Raw genomic sequence first — 11,974 nt, 5'->3', positions numbered from 1 at the left:
TCTCTAGACCTTCCCTGTCTGTGCTATGTCCAGAGTGGTAGGAGATAGAGAGATAAGAAAAACTCATCCTTTTATCAGGAATCTACTCCCGTATCAGCATTAATCCATTCATGAGGGCAGAGCCACCAAGATCTAATCACCTCTTAAAGATTGCAGCTCTCAACATTGTTGCATTGGGAATTAAGTTTCCAGCACATGAATTTTGGGGGACACATTCAAACCATAGCAGGTCACAAACAAGATAATAACAAAGTTTTGTGTGAAAGTTCTCACACTAAGGAAAAAAAAAAAACGATTAGGACTGATTTAATGCTATATTAAATAGCATTCTCATAGGGGAGAGAAATTCAGAAGTTAAAAAAGTTGGTAGGTAAATTAATTCTTAAAATGGTCCTTAATATACTCACAATGTAACCTTTGATTTGTCCGACACTACATTGATTATCTACATTGATTCTCCTGTCAAACTTGTGTTTTATGTAAAATATTGCATGTATATGTATATATCGTGTGTGTGTGTGTGTGTGTGTGTGTGTACTGGGACTAGGTTCCAATCTTGAATTTCTCTAATAAAATAAAAACTTTGGTTGATGTTTTCTATTTTGTTCAATTCAATCTTTGCTGTTTTGCATCTCTTATAGTAAATGACTGCCTCTTATAAATTCTATAACTTCATGAATCCTGGAGGAATCTTAAATTCAGGAAAAGTTAAATAAAAAAGTATAATGGAATTTGTACAGTTGGCCTTTAATAAATTTGTGAAGTAACTGTATTTGCTTTCTCCTTGAATATAAGCAATTGTATACATGACACATTTTTGAGACTTATTAATTGTGAAAGCCACTGCTATAGTCTGAATGTTTGTGTTCCCAAAATTCATACGGTGAAACCTCATCTCCAAATGATGGTTCTAAGAGGTGGGGCCTTTGGAAGGAGGTTAAATCATGAGGGTGGGGTCCTCATAAATGGGATTAGTTTATTTATTTTTTTTTTTGAGACAGAGTCTCACTGTGTTGCCCGGGCTAGAGTGCTGTGGCGTTAGCCTAGCTCACAGCAACCTCAAACTCCTGGGCTCAAGCGATCCTTCTGCCTCAGCCTCCCAAGTAGCCGGGACTACAGGCATGCATCACCACGCCCGGCTAATTTTTTCTATATATTTTTAGTTGTCCGATTAATTTCTTTCTAATTTTTAGTAGAGATGGGGTCTCGCTCTTGCTCAGGCTGGTCTCAAACTCCTGAGCTCAAACAATCCGCCCGCCTCGGCCTCCCAGAGTGCTAGGATTACAGGCGTGAGCCACAGCGTCCGGCCGGGATTAGTTTTTTAATAAAAGAGGACCCAGAGAGCTTCCTTGATCCTTTTACCATGTGAGGACACAGCTAAAGGTACTAATTATGAACCAGGAAATGGACCCCCACCAGACAATGAGTCTCTCAACACCTTGATCTTGGATTTCCCACCTCCAGAAACTAATTTTGTTATGAAAAACTAGGACAAAAACATTACTGTATTAGGGTTGTATATCTTAGCACATATTTGTCTACTTATACAATTTTATCATATGTTAGTTTAATGTGATGAATTGCAGTAAACATTTACAAGATGGTAATTATAGTCAAGAAAGTGAATTAGATACTCCAAAATAAGTCCTGACATCATTTCCTAAAGAAGCCCAGAGTGTAATAAGGACACATAAACATAAATAAATAATGTCATTTTAGGACAGGGTTTCTCCACCTCAGCACTACTGGCATTTGAGGCCAAATAATGTTTTGTCGTAAGGACTATTTTATGCATTGCAGGATATTTAACAGGATTCCTTATACTATATGTTAGATCCTAATATCCACACATACCTCTTCTCAATTATGACAACCACAGATTTCTCCAGACATTGGCAGGTATCTCCTATGGACAAATTAAATGGTCGAGAACCACTGCTCTAGTATATTAAATGCAAAAACGGAAGTGTTAAATAATTAAAATGTAACTAGATTATTAAGTGATTAATACTGGTGGGCATGGGGTGTACAGGGAAGGAGTGGTCAGGTCAAGGCCATTTTCACAGAACATGTTTTCTGAACAGTCTCCTGAACTGTCTCTAGAATAGTGCACAAGTCAGCCAGGATGAGCTGCGGACATTACAGGGAGGGAGTAAACATGTAAAACACGAAGACATGAGGTAGCATGGGGATTACTGACTCATTGTTCCACACAGTCTGGGGGAGGTCTAGAAAGGAAACTAGTATGTCATGTAGGTGCCAGCTCATAGTAGAAACTGAAGCCTTTCTAGGAAACTGGGCAAACGGCATCCTGTTTGATGGGGGAATACTGATCATTTTTATGGACATGTAATTTGATCAGATTTCAGGTTGAGAAATATAAATTGGCTGCAGTGTGGAGAAAAAAAAACTGGAGGGAACAGCTTATAGGCAAAGTCAGGGCTTCACTGTACATAAGCAAGAAGATGGAAGAATCTGACAAGACAGTGTTACAGGGAAAGAAGAGGAGTATCTGTACTTGTGTATAATTGGGAAAATACATTAAAATTAATTTTTGGTTATTGAATATAATAACTGAACATAATGGATGAAGAAAAATGAAATTGAGAATGGTTTAAAGATTTTGGACTGAGCAACATAGCAGATGCTTTCATTGCTTTGCGCATGTCCTCCTGGATTCCTTTACGTTTTTGAATACATGGACTCCCAACAGTCAACACCTGTCCCTTTCTATAAAACTCCCCCTCAGGCTGTGGGATTTTGCTTGCTGGCACTCATGGACAGCAACGTTGTTTGGAAATTTACATTTGTCCTGAGGTGGCACTCGACCAATGACTGACAGGTACAGGAGAAGAAATATGCCAGCTCCGTTGTACCTGAGCAGGACAACTCTGAGAAGTGGCCTGTGCTGTCTCTAGACCTTCCCTGTCTGTGCTATGTCCAGAGCTTTCCTGCAGGATGAAGCCCAAGTTATTCCTTACCATATTTTCCTTGATATTTTACCTTTTCTTAGCCTTTATCCCTTCCTAATACTTTCTTTCTTTTTTTTCCTCTAAACACAGTGGCTAGTGTTTCCAGAAAACAGTTGTTAATAAAATGTGTCAACACAAATCTATACCTCAAGGCCCACTTTTGGCAAACCCAATCTTTTTGTTTGTTTGTTCCAGTTACCTATGGAACACTGGAGATAACCAGTCATATGTGGGCATCTGGAAATTGATATCAGAAAAGGTCTGGTTTTAGGTTATGTGGATATTAAGGAAATAGCCATTGTTTTTAACTATTGTTGTCTCCTATATAACACCATTCATGTTTGCTCAAGTCTTTCACCATGTAGATTCAATACTTTTAAAATAAAAAAAAATATGAATACAGGTTCTGCTAATACATGAGCAGACCCTTATGTGAGAATAGGTAGGTTGTGAAATTAGCATCCTGTTCTACTCACGGTATATACATTTTTTATTATGACCTCTATCCCATTTGTCATTTGACCTGGAGTTTTCTGAACGACTATGACATTAATTCATTTATTTTCTGATTCCTTTTATTTATTCCTTCTTGTGTTCATTACTAATAAATGCTACTATCTGTAAAGTTTCAGGCTCTGTGTTAATCACTGGGAAACAATCATGCATCAGAGTTACTTTTCTAAAAAAGTAACTATAATGCTTAATATAATATCGGACAATCATACACTCCTATCAATTAACAAAAGATAAATAATTTGCCATATTCTGCCATGGAATATTAAGAGATTACACATAGCTATTTTAAAAAGTAAAGCATGACTAAAGATACATTACACAATCTTGTTTTATACATGCAAAAAATGCAGAACACCAAAATGCTAAAAATGAAGGAGTCAACCAGTTAAAATCCTTGTGCTTCTGCATAAACAGGCTACAGGACAGACACTTGAATATCTCACCTGCTTTAGCCCAAACCTCATGGAAATGTGCAGTTAGGAGCTACTTAAGATTTTCCTGATATAACTTCAAAAGTAGGAGTAAGAAGAACTATGATCCCCACTATGTCGTGTGATCACCCTAGCTGAATCTTCACCACTGCCTAGAACTGTAATTTTGATGATAAACTTCCTATTAAGCATTCATTTAATTGAATAATTGCATTCAATTCATCAAAATACTGTTCTGAGGCAATGAAATATATTATCCCCAAATTACACATGAAGTAATATTCAAATATCCTCAGGAGGCTAGCACATAATAAATTCTTATTACTATCTACTATCTGCAGCACTGTTTTTCTAAAGTTATCTTTGGGAAAAGTCTAAGGAAATAAAACAACGGATGTGCCTTTTTCCTGTTTCAGATTTTTTGTGGGGATGGAGGGAGGAGGGATCTAGATTTCACGTAATTCATCCTCTGGGTATGAAAATAGCCTAGGAGAGTAAGAAATACTGGTTTTGGGTAGCTCTGAAATTGCCTGCCACATCTTTTCTTTGTATATTTTTTAAAAATGTTTTTAACTTCTGATACATTTTATTGCAGTATTTGAAATGGGAAATGATACTGAAACTTGGTACAAAGCTTCAGAGTTTTCAAAGTGATTTCATTTTCATTACTGCATGTGTTAGAGACAGTTCGATGTCCATCTCAAAAGGATGCAACAGTACTCCACTAACTTTCTGTAAAAAAGAGAAAGTCCTTTTTACGGCTCTAAGAAAAAGTATTTGATTTAAAGTACTTAAAAAGTACTTATGTTTAAAGAAATCATAACACTAATACTATGTATATCTTACAAGATTTCTGGGTAATTCCTCCAAGGATATAAAATTGATTTTCAATGAATGAAAAACAGAGAGAAAGTAGGAGTGACTAACAAAAAATGCAGAGGGCAGTGGTAAAATGTAACATGCTTTTTAACAGACCTGTTTGAATGTCTTGGTGTGTACGGATGGATGTTCTGTTTTTAACAAGCAGTCTAGCTGTGGATAACTACCAAACATTGACTTCCAAACTTCCGTTTTAGCTGACTAAAAATCATTAAGTTGCTAAAGGCAAAGAAAGTATCTTTGTTCTTGATGCTGTGTCAGCCTACTTGTTTTGCTGTCCTAATCTGTTCTAAAAAAGGAACAAAAGATCCTGCAGGAGAAGACTGAACCTGTCAAGAGAAACATGTATGAATCCAAATGACAGGACCTCTAATCAGCCTTTGGCCACATTTTTCTTACAGCACCTGAGATGAATCCACTCTGTGAACTGATGTTCAGCAGTTGTTTTCCTAAGTGGATTTCTTTCTTAATCCTTGCCTTCAAAATTATTTGGCTTATATTTATTTTTTGAAAGTTTAATGTATATGTTTAATTTTACAGCTATATGTCAAGACAATATAGAGCAGAGGATGGTCTATACAAAACTTATTTTTATTCTTGTATGCTATCAATATTCCCAAACATTCTCAAACAAAAGTAATCCATGATTCAAAGACTAGCTCAGAGACATAATGCAACTTGATAGAATTAGAGCATGCATTTAAATAGTATCAATTTACAGAAAGAGGATATCTTCTGGATAGAAAGAAAATGTCTCTCTTTCAATAAATGATTCATATAATTCTTGGCTTGACAACTGGCTTACAAGTCCCTCCTGGTGTAAGGGGGAATTATTCCACTAACATTGACAAACTTTTCATTGATTCATTGCCAGGGTGTTAAATAAATTTTCTGTTGGAACGCCATATACTCAAAGATTATTCTTCAAAACTGCATACAGCAATGACACTATTCACCATATTACAGATTATTTTTCCTTATTGTTACTATTTTTCTTCCAATTTTGTATTCAAATGCATATTTTAGAATAATACTCCATCATTCTGAAAATATAAATTATGAAAACCTTCTATATCGATATTTTGTATTCTTAATTGATAAAAATAATGTACCTGCTGGTTGCAAGGGACAGAATATATAATAGATAACACATAATATATAGGCTTGTAACAATATGAATGGTTAATACTTTTTTTGTAAATAAACTGCAGAGTTAATTTACAAAACTGAGTATTTGGGAGATAGTAAAATATGTTTTTGCTCATCTCAATAGCTGTTCAATATCCACCACTTCTCTAAATGTGGACACATTATCAAGATTGCATTAGGACAAATATCAGTTTATTTTATAAAACATTGACATTATAGTAATTTTAATGAACTCGAAATGATAAGAAATTAATTACTTGTTTTAGAAATTTGGCAAGGTAGTTAAATTAGTTTACTTATCCAATAAGAAATGTCTCAAACATATCTTCCTAATGTAGAGTTACATATACCTACATTTATGGTCAAAGTTTCAAATACCTCCTTTACAGTTTCCTAATGGAACAGATTTTCCCACTTGCTTGACCTGAAATTTCTACACTACAATCATTCCTTTGGCTGCATTTACACACAAAACCACGATCTCAAAAATATTGAAATTAAAATAAAAATTTTACCATATCAGGTAGAAAGGTTTGTTTTTATAATTTACTTGCTAATTATCTCCATATTCCCTCTTCTCTCTTACAGCAAAATTTCTCAGTCTTTTCTGTTCTTTTAAAAACATCCTCCCTCAGTTGAACTATCTCCAGTCAGTTTAGCCCACACCATTTAGCCAAAATCTCCTTTCTCAAAGTTGCAAATAATGTCTTACCTGACATATTAAAAGCTCTTGATTACCAGTTCCTATTCAAAGCTCTTTCTTTATTTCGATTTATTTTATAACACCACTTACACTAGTCTTCTTCCTACTTTTTTGCCTGCTCTGCTGCTCACTCTCCTTTTCTAATTCCTCTTCAGTGTCCCAAGTTTGAAAGGTTACAGTATACCAGTGGTCCCCAACCTTTTTGGCACCAGGGACCTGTTTTATGGAAGACAATTTATCTATGGACAGGATGAGGTGGAGAAGGGGTGGAGCGGATGGGGGAGGGGGATGGGGTGGAGTCCTGCAGCCCAATCTGCAGATCAGGCATTGGGGTACTGCAGCAGTATACCTTAGAGGAGCCTTTGGACCACTTTTCTTTGCTATTTATATGTCATCCCTCAGTGTTCTCTCTAGGTTTTATGGCATTAAATACTCTCTGTATTCCAAACAATTTCAAATTTGTATTTCAGACACAGAACATTCTACTGAATATCTGCCCATCCACTGCCTTCAGATATGTCTAACTTCAGTTGTGTGCATAATAGGCATTCAAACTCTAATACAGACAAAGCTGGGTTTCTGATTCCTGGGCTTCCTAGCAAATTAACTCCCCATGTTGTCTTGCCATCTCAGTTAATATCGATTCTTTTTTTTCCAAATTTTAGCATAAAATATTTACTCTAATTCTTGACCTCTCTTTCTCCTGTGCACATCTAGTCCATCAACAAAGTCTACAGGGTCAACTCAAAATATATCAAGAATTTGAACATTTTTACTAAGCTAAAAAATACAATAATTGAACTGAAAATTTCATTACTAGTGTTTAATAGCAGGCATCTGCTGACCTAATCATGTCACAGCCATTTAATGAGATTGCCTGTCAAATAGAAAGATGAAGGGAAATTTTATAAATTTTTAATAAATGATTTCTAAGATATATAATTAATCGTAAAATAAAATACAAAAATATGTATAGTGCACTGGTATAGGTACAGAATATCTCTGGATGGTTTACCAGAAAATAAATAAAAAGCAGAATGTGCCTCTGGGTGGCATGGTGAAGAAGATGAACCAAAAGCAGTCTTGTGGCTTTATTCTCTAATAGTCTTTGAATATTTGTTACCCATAAAAATAGTGTATCGAAGAAAATTTTAAAAGACAATGATCCAAAGTCACACTACTGCTTCTTGCATGTGGTATATATTCACCTGCATTGAAAAGGAATGAATCTTAGTGCTATAGCAAACACCGAGTTTTCCCCATGGGGTGTTCTGTCAGCTGTGAGTTAAGATAATTTTAAAAAAAAGAAAATCAAGAATACTTCACAATGAAGTCAATTTTCTTTTGCATAATTCCTTGTCATTGTTTTGTTTCATTTACTTATTCTTTCAAATGACATTACTTGTCAGGATCTCTATAGCAGTAAGGAGGGATGAATTGGACACAGAAGCATCTTGCTAGCCAAAGTGTACACGCTAATCAAGAATCACAATGTGATGGGTTAATACTATAACAAAAGACTGTGCAAAATCTTATTAATTTAATTTAAAGTACTTCTTATCCACATACGATTTGTGAAGGTAGATTGCACAGAAATGCTTAGACCAACAATGACTTTGTTTATTTGGATTTGATTTTGGAAGAAACAACAGGAATTTCTAAACGGGCATGCTTACAGAAGTTATTTTTATTTGTTTGCCCTATATGTTACTTTGGCAAGGACTACCATAACAAAGTGCAACCGATTGAGTGGATTAAACTAAAGAAATTTATTTTATTATAGATCCGGAAGCTAGAAGTCCAAGATCAAGATGTTGTCAGTGTTGGTTTCTTTGGAGGCCTCTCTTCTTGGTTTGCAAATGGCATATTTCTCTGTGTCTTGACATAGTCTCCGTGTATGTGTCTGTGTCCCAATGTCTCCTTCTTATAAGGACAACAGTCATATTGAATAAGGACATACAAAAATGACCTCATTTAACCTTGATTACCTCTTTAAAGACCCTGACTCCATATAAAGGCACATTCTGAGGTACTGTGGTTTAGAACTTCAATGTATGGATTTTGGGAGAACACAATTTGGTATATTACAGTCTGGTTAGCATTTTTTTAAACACTCAAAAGCACAACAATACTCCAAATGATAATTTAAGTTACAGATGTCAAATGTTTTTTCTATATTTAGTAGAGACAGGGGTCTTGCTCTTGCTCAGGCTGATCTCAAACTCCTGAGCTCAAGCAATCCTCCAGCCTCGGTTTTCCAGAGTGCTAGGATTACGAGCGTGAGCCACCGCACCCAGCCGGTATAACATTTTTTTATGAAACATCAACATCTGTACATCTTCTCTCTCAACAAAGTACATGATAAATGTTTTTATTTCACTATTAAGTTTTATTTGGGAATCTTGTTTCTGTTTTGTTGATGCTACAGTTATAGAAGTGTGAAGCTTACCACAAACATTTCTCTACCTAATTCATTCATTTTATGAAATATTTATATTTAGCCAATAAGTATGGTGTGTTTTTTCTTAATTTTAGGCATCATAACTTGATTTAAAAATAGAAGAAAACTTTCAATCAAACTAAAACAGCACATTTCAATGATTCAAAAACTGTAAAATCTTTGATGGTTAAACTATAAATTTTCTAAATATTATTGTGCACTAAATTCAAATATTAATCCTAAACTCTAGGCTATGTAATAAAGATCCCTTCTTCTTTGGTTAGATTATTTTCCTTCCAGTTTTAAATGCACATATTTTTACATTAACTCAAACAGTGATTGTTACTTAATATAAAATATTGAATAAATATATAGAAATTAACATATAAACACAAAATACAATAAACAGGTATTGTTTCTTGTGTTTTTTTCCCAAAGTAAAGACATTAATGTAACCCCCATGCTGATCGAAAACACCCTGGAAGTCTATTCTGGGTAATTACTCACAACAGTAAAGGTAACTGCTTTTATGATATCTATCACCCAATGTTACTTATAACTAGTCTTGAACTTAATATAAATGCATAGATTTTATGTTTTTGTTTCTGGATTTTTAAATTAAATAACTTGTTAGAATTCTACATGTTTTTGTATCTAAAAGTAGTTTATTACTTTTTCACTCAGTATAGTATTCCAATTAATCAATAAACCACAATTTTGCTGATAAACATTTAAGTTGTTTCCAAGTTTAACCTATTATTAGTGCTCCTTGAGCATTCTTGTATGTGTCTTTTGGTGAACATATGCATAAATTACCTTTGGGTTTATACCTAGAGGAAGAATTACTAGGCCATAGAGAATGCATAAGGTCAAATTCAGTAAATACTGCGAAACAGTTCTCCTAACTATCCATGCTAATTTATACTTTTACAGAAAGTCGATGAGAACCCCAGTTGCTTCATATCTTTGCCAACTATTGGGATTGCCTTTTTATTCTTTTTTTTAATCAAGATTTTAGATGAATATATAGTGACATCTCATTGTAGTTTTAATTTGCATTCCCTGAGGAATAATGAAGTTGAGTAACTTTTAATATCTGCATTGCCAATCTGAATAGCATGTTTTGAGAAGTCTCTGCTCAAGATTTTTACTAAGATTGTTTAGCATTTACTTTTATTGCATGGGAGATTCGAAAATATATTCTACATGTAATTTTGAAACTGGAGTCTATTTGATGGTATATGGGGTAATAGAAAAAGAGGTGAGTCAAGAATTAATGTAAATTTTTGGCTTTGATGGTAAATAGTGGTGCTGTAGCAGGGTTTACAAAAATTAAAGTGTCTGTACCTAGATAAAACTCTATGTGAAGCTGAACAATCAGAATTGCATAATGGCTGCATGACGGCCAAAATAAAACTGAGGTAAACTGTCAACATATGGAAATAAATTAACAGGGAAATAAAAAATGTAAATACTTAATATGCTTAAAGACCATATTAGGAAATCACATGGCCCAGGTAGGAAAAAAATGGGTTGCATCCTATGTTGTTCAAACTCTCCATGGCCAGTCTTTTGGAAAACTATATTGGAATAGAAGGAAAGACAAATATAGATTGCACCATTTTCAAGTGATGGCAAGAAAAGTTATTTAAATAAAATTCTAAACCATATAAAACTTAGATGAAATAATACATAAATGATATTAACAATAACATTTAAAAATTTTAAAATTTTTAGTAAGGTTAAACTTTAAGGCTAAAGAAATATTTTTCCATGAAGAGGTTCAATAATATGCAGACATGTAGAAATATATTTGGGCTTAGATAATTATTTTTTAAATTTATTTCCTATAGATGACTTTGTTTTTTGAAATAGTATAAGCAATAAAATGTTATCTTTTAAATAAAATGTGGAAAAAATAAATTCAATTTGACAAAAGGAATTTTTTAAAGATTCTACCGCATTATATGATCATCTAGAATTTCTGAGTATAAATTGATTCAAGAATATATACCATTTAGTTGTTTATTTTTTCTTAATCGTAAAGGAACATACTATGCATGATTTCAATCTTTTTAAATTCACTGAAATTTGCTTTATGGCCTGGCATATGGTCTATCCTGTAAAACATTCCATGCACTTGAGGAAAATGTATATAATGCCATTGTTAGGTGGACTGTTGTATAGATGCGTATTTTGTTTATAGTGTTGTTCAAGTTTTCTATTACCATATTGAAATTCATAGCCTTTTCCCTGCATTATTTAAAGTGGGTTATTAAAGTCTCCAAATAGTATTGTTGGATTGTCTATTTCTCTCCATATTTCTGTCAGTTTTTGCTTCATTTATATTAGGGTTCTATTGTTTTATATATATATATACTATATATATATATAGTATACTTGTGTGCATGTATAGTATTAGATGATCCTGATGAATTGACTTTTCATTTCTCATCTCTCATAACTTTTCTTGTTTTAAAGTTTATTTTGTCTGATATTAATATAGTGATTCTAGCTTTGTTATTATTGCTGTTTGCATGATGTACATTTTTCCTTCATCTCACTTTAAAGTTATTTATGTCTTTGAATCTAAAGTGCCTCTTCTGTAGAAAGCATATAGTTAGATTATCTGATTTTATTCACTATTTCAATTTCTGCCTTTTATTCAGAGCTTAACCATTTACATTTAATGTGATTACTGATAAGACAGGACTTACGTCTACAATTTTGGTATGTGCTTTCAATATGTCTTACATCCTTTTTGTTTTTCTGTTGTTCCAGTACAGCCCGCTTTGATGTCAAATAGATATTTTCTGATGTATTATTTTAACTACTGGTTATGAACTCCCAGTTCATGTGGTTCTTTGTTTTATAATTTCTATTT

The sequence above is a fragment of the Propithecus coquereli genome, unplaced genomic scaffold (genome assembly GCF_000956105.1).
Source record: "Propithecus coquereli isolate 6110/MARCELLA unplaced genomic scaffold, Pcoq_1.0 Scaffold650, whole genome shotgun sequence".
NCBI lineage: Eukaryota > Metazoa > Chordata > Mammalia > Primates > Indriidae > Propithecus > Propithecus coquereli.
Note: the sequence above shows the minus strand (reverse complement) of the source record.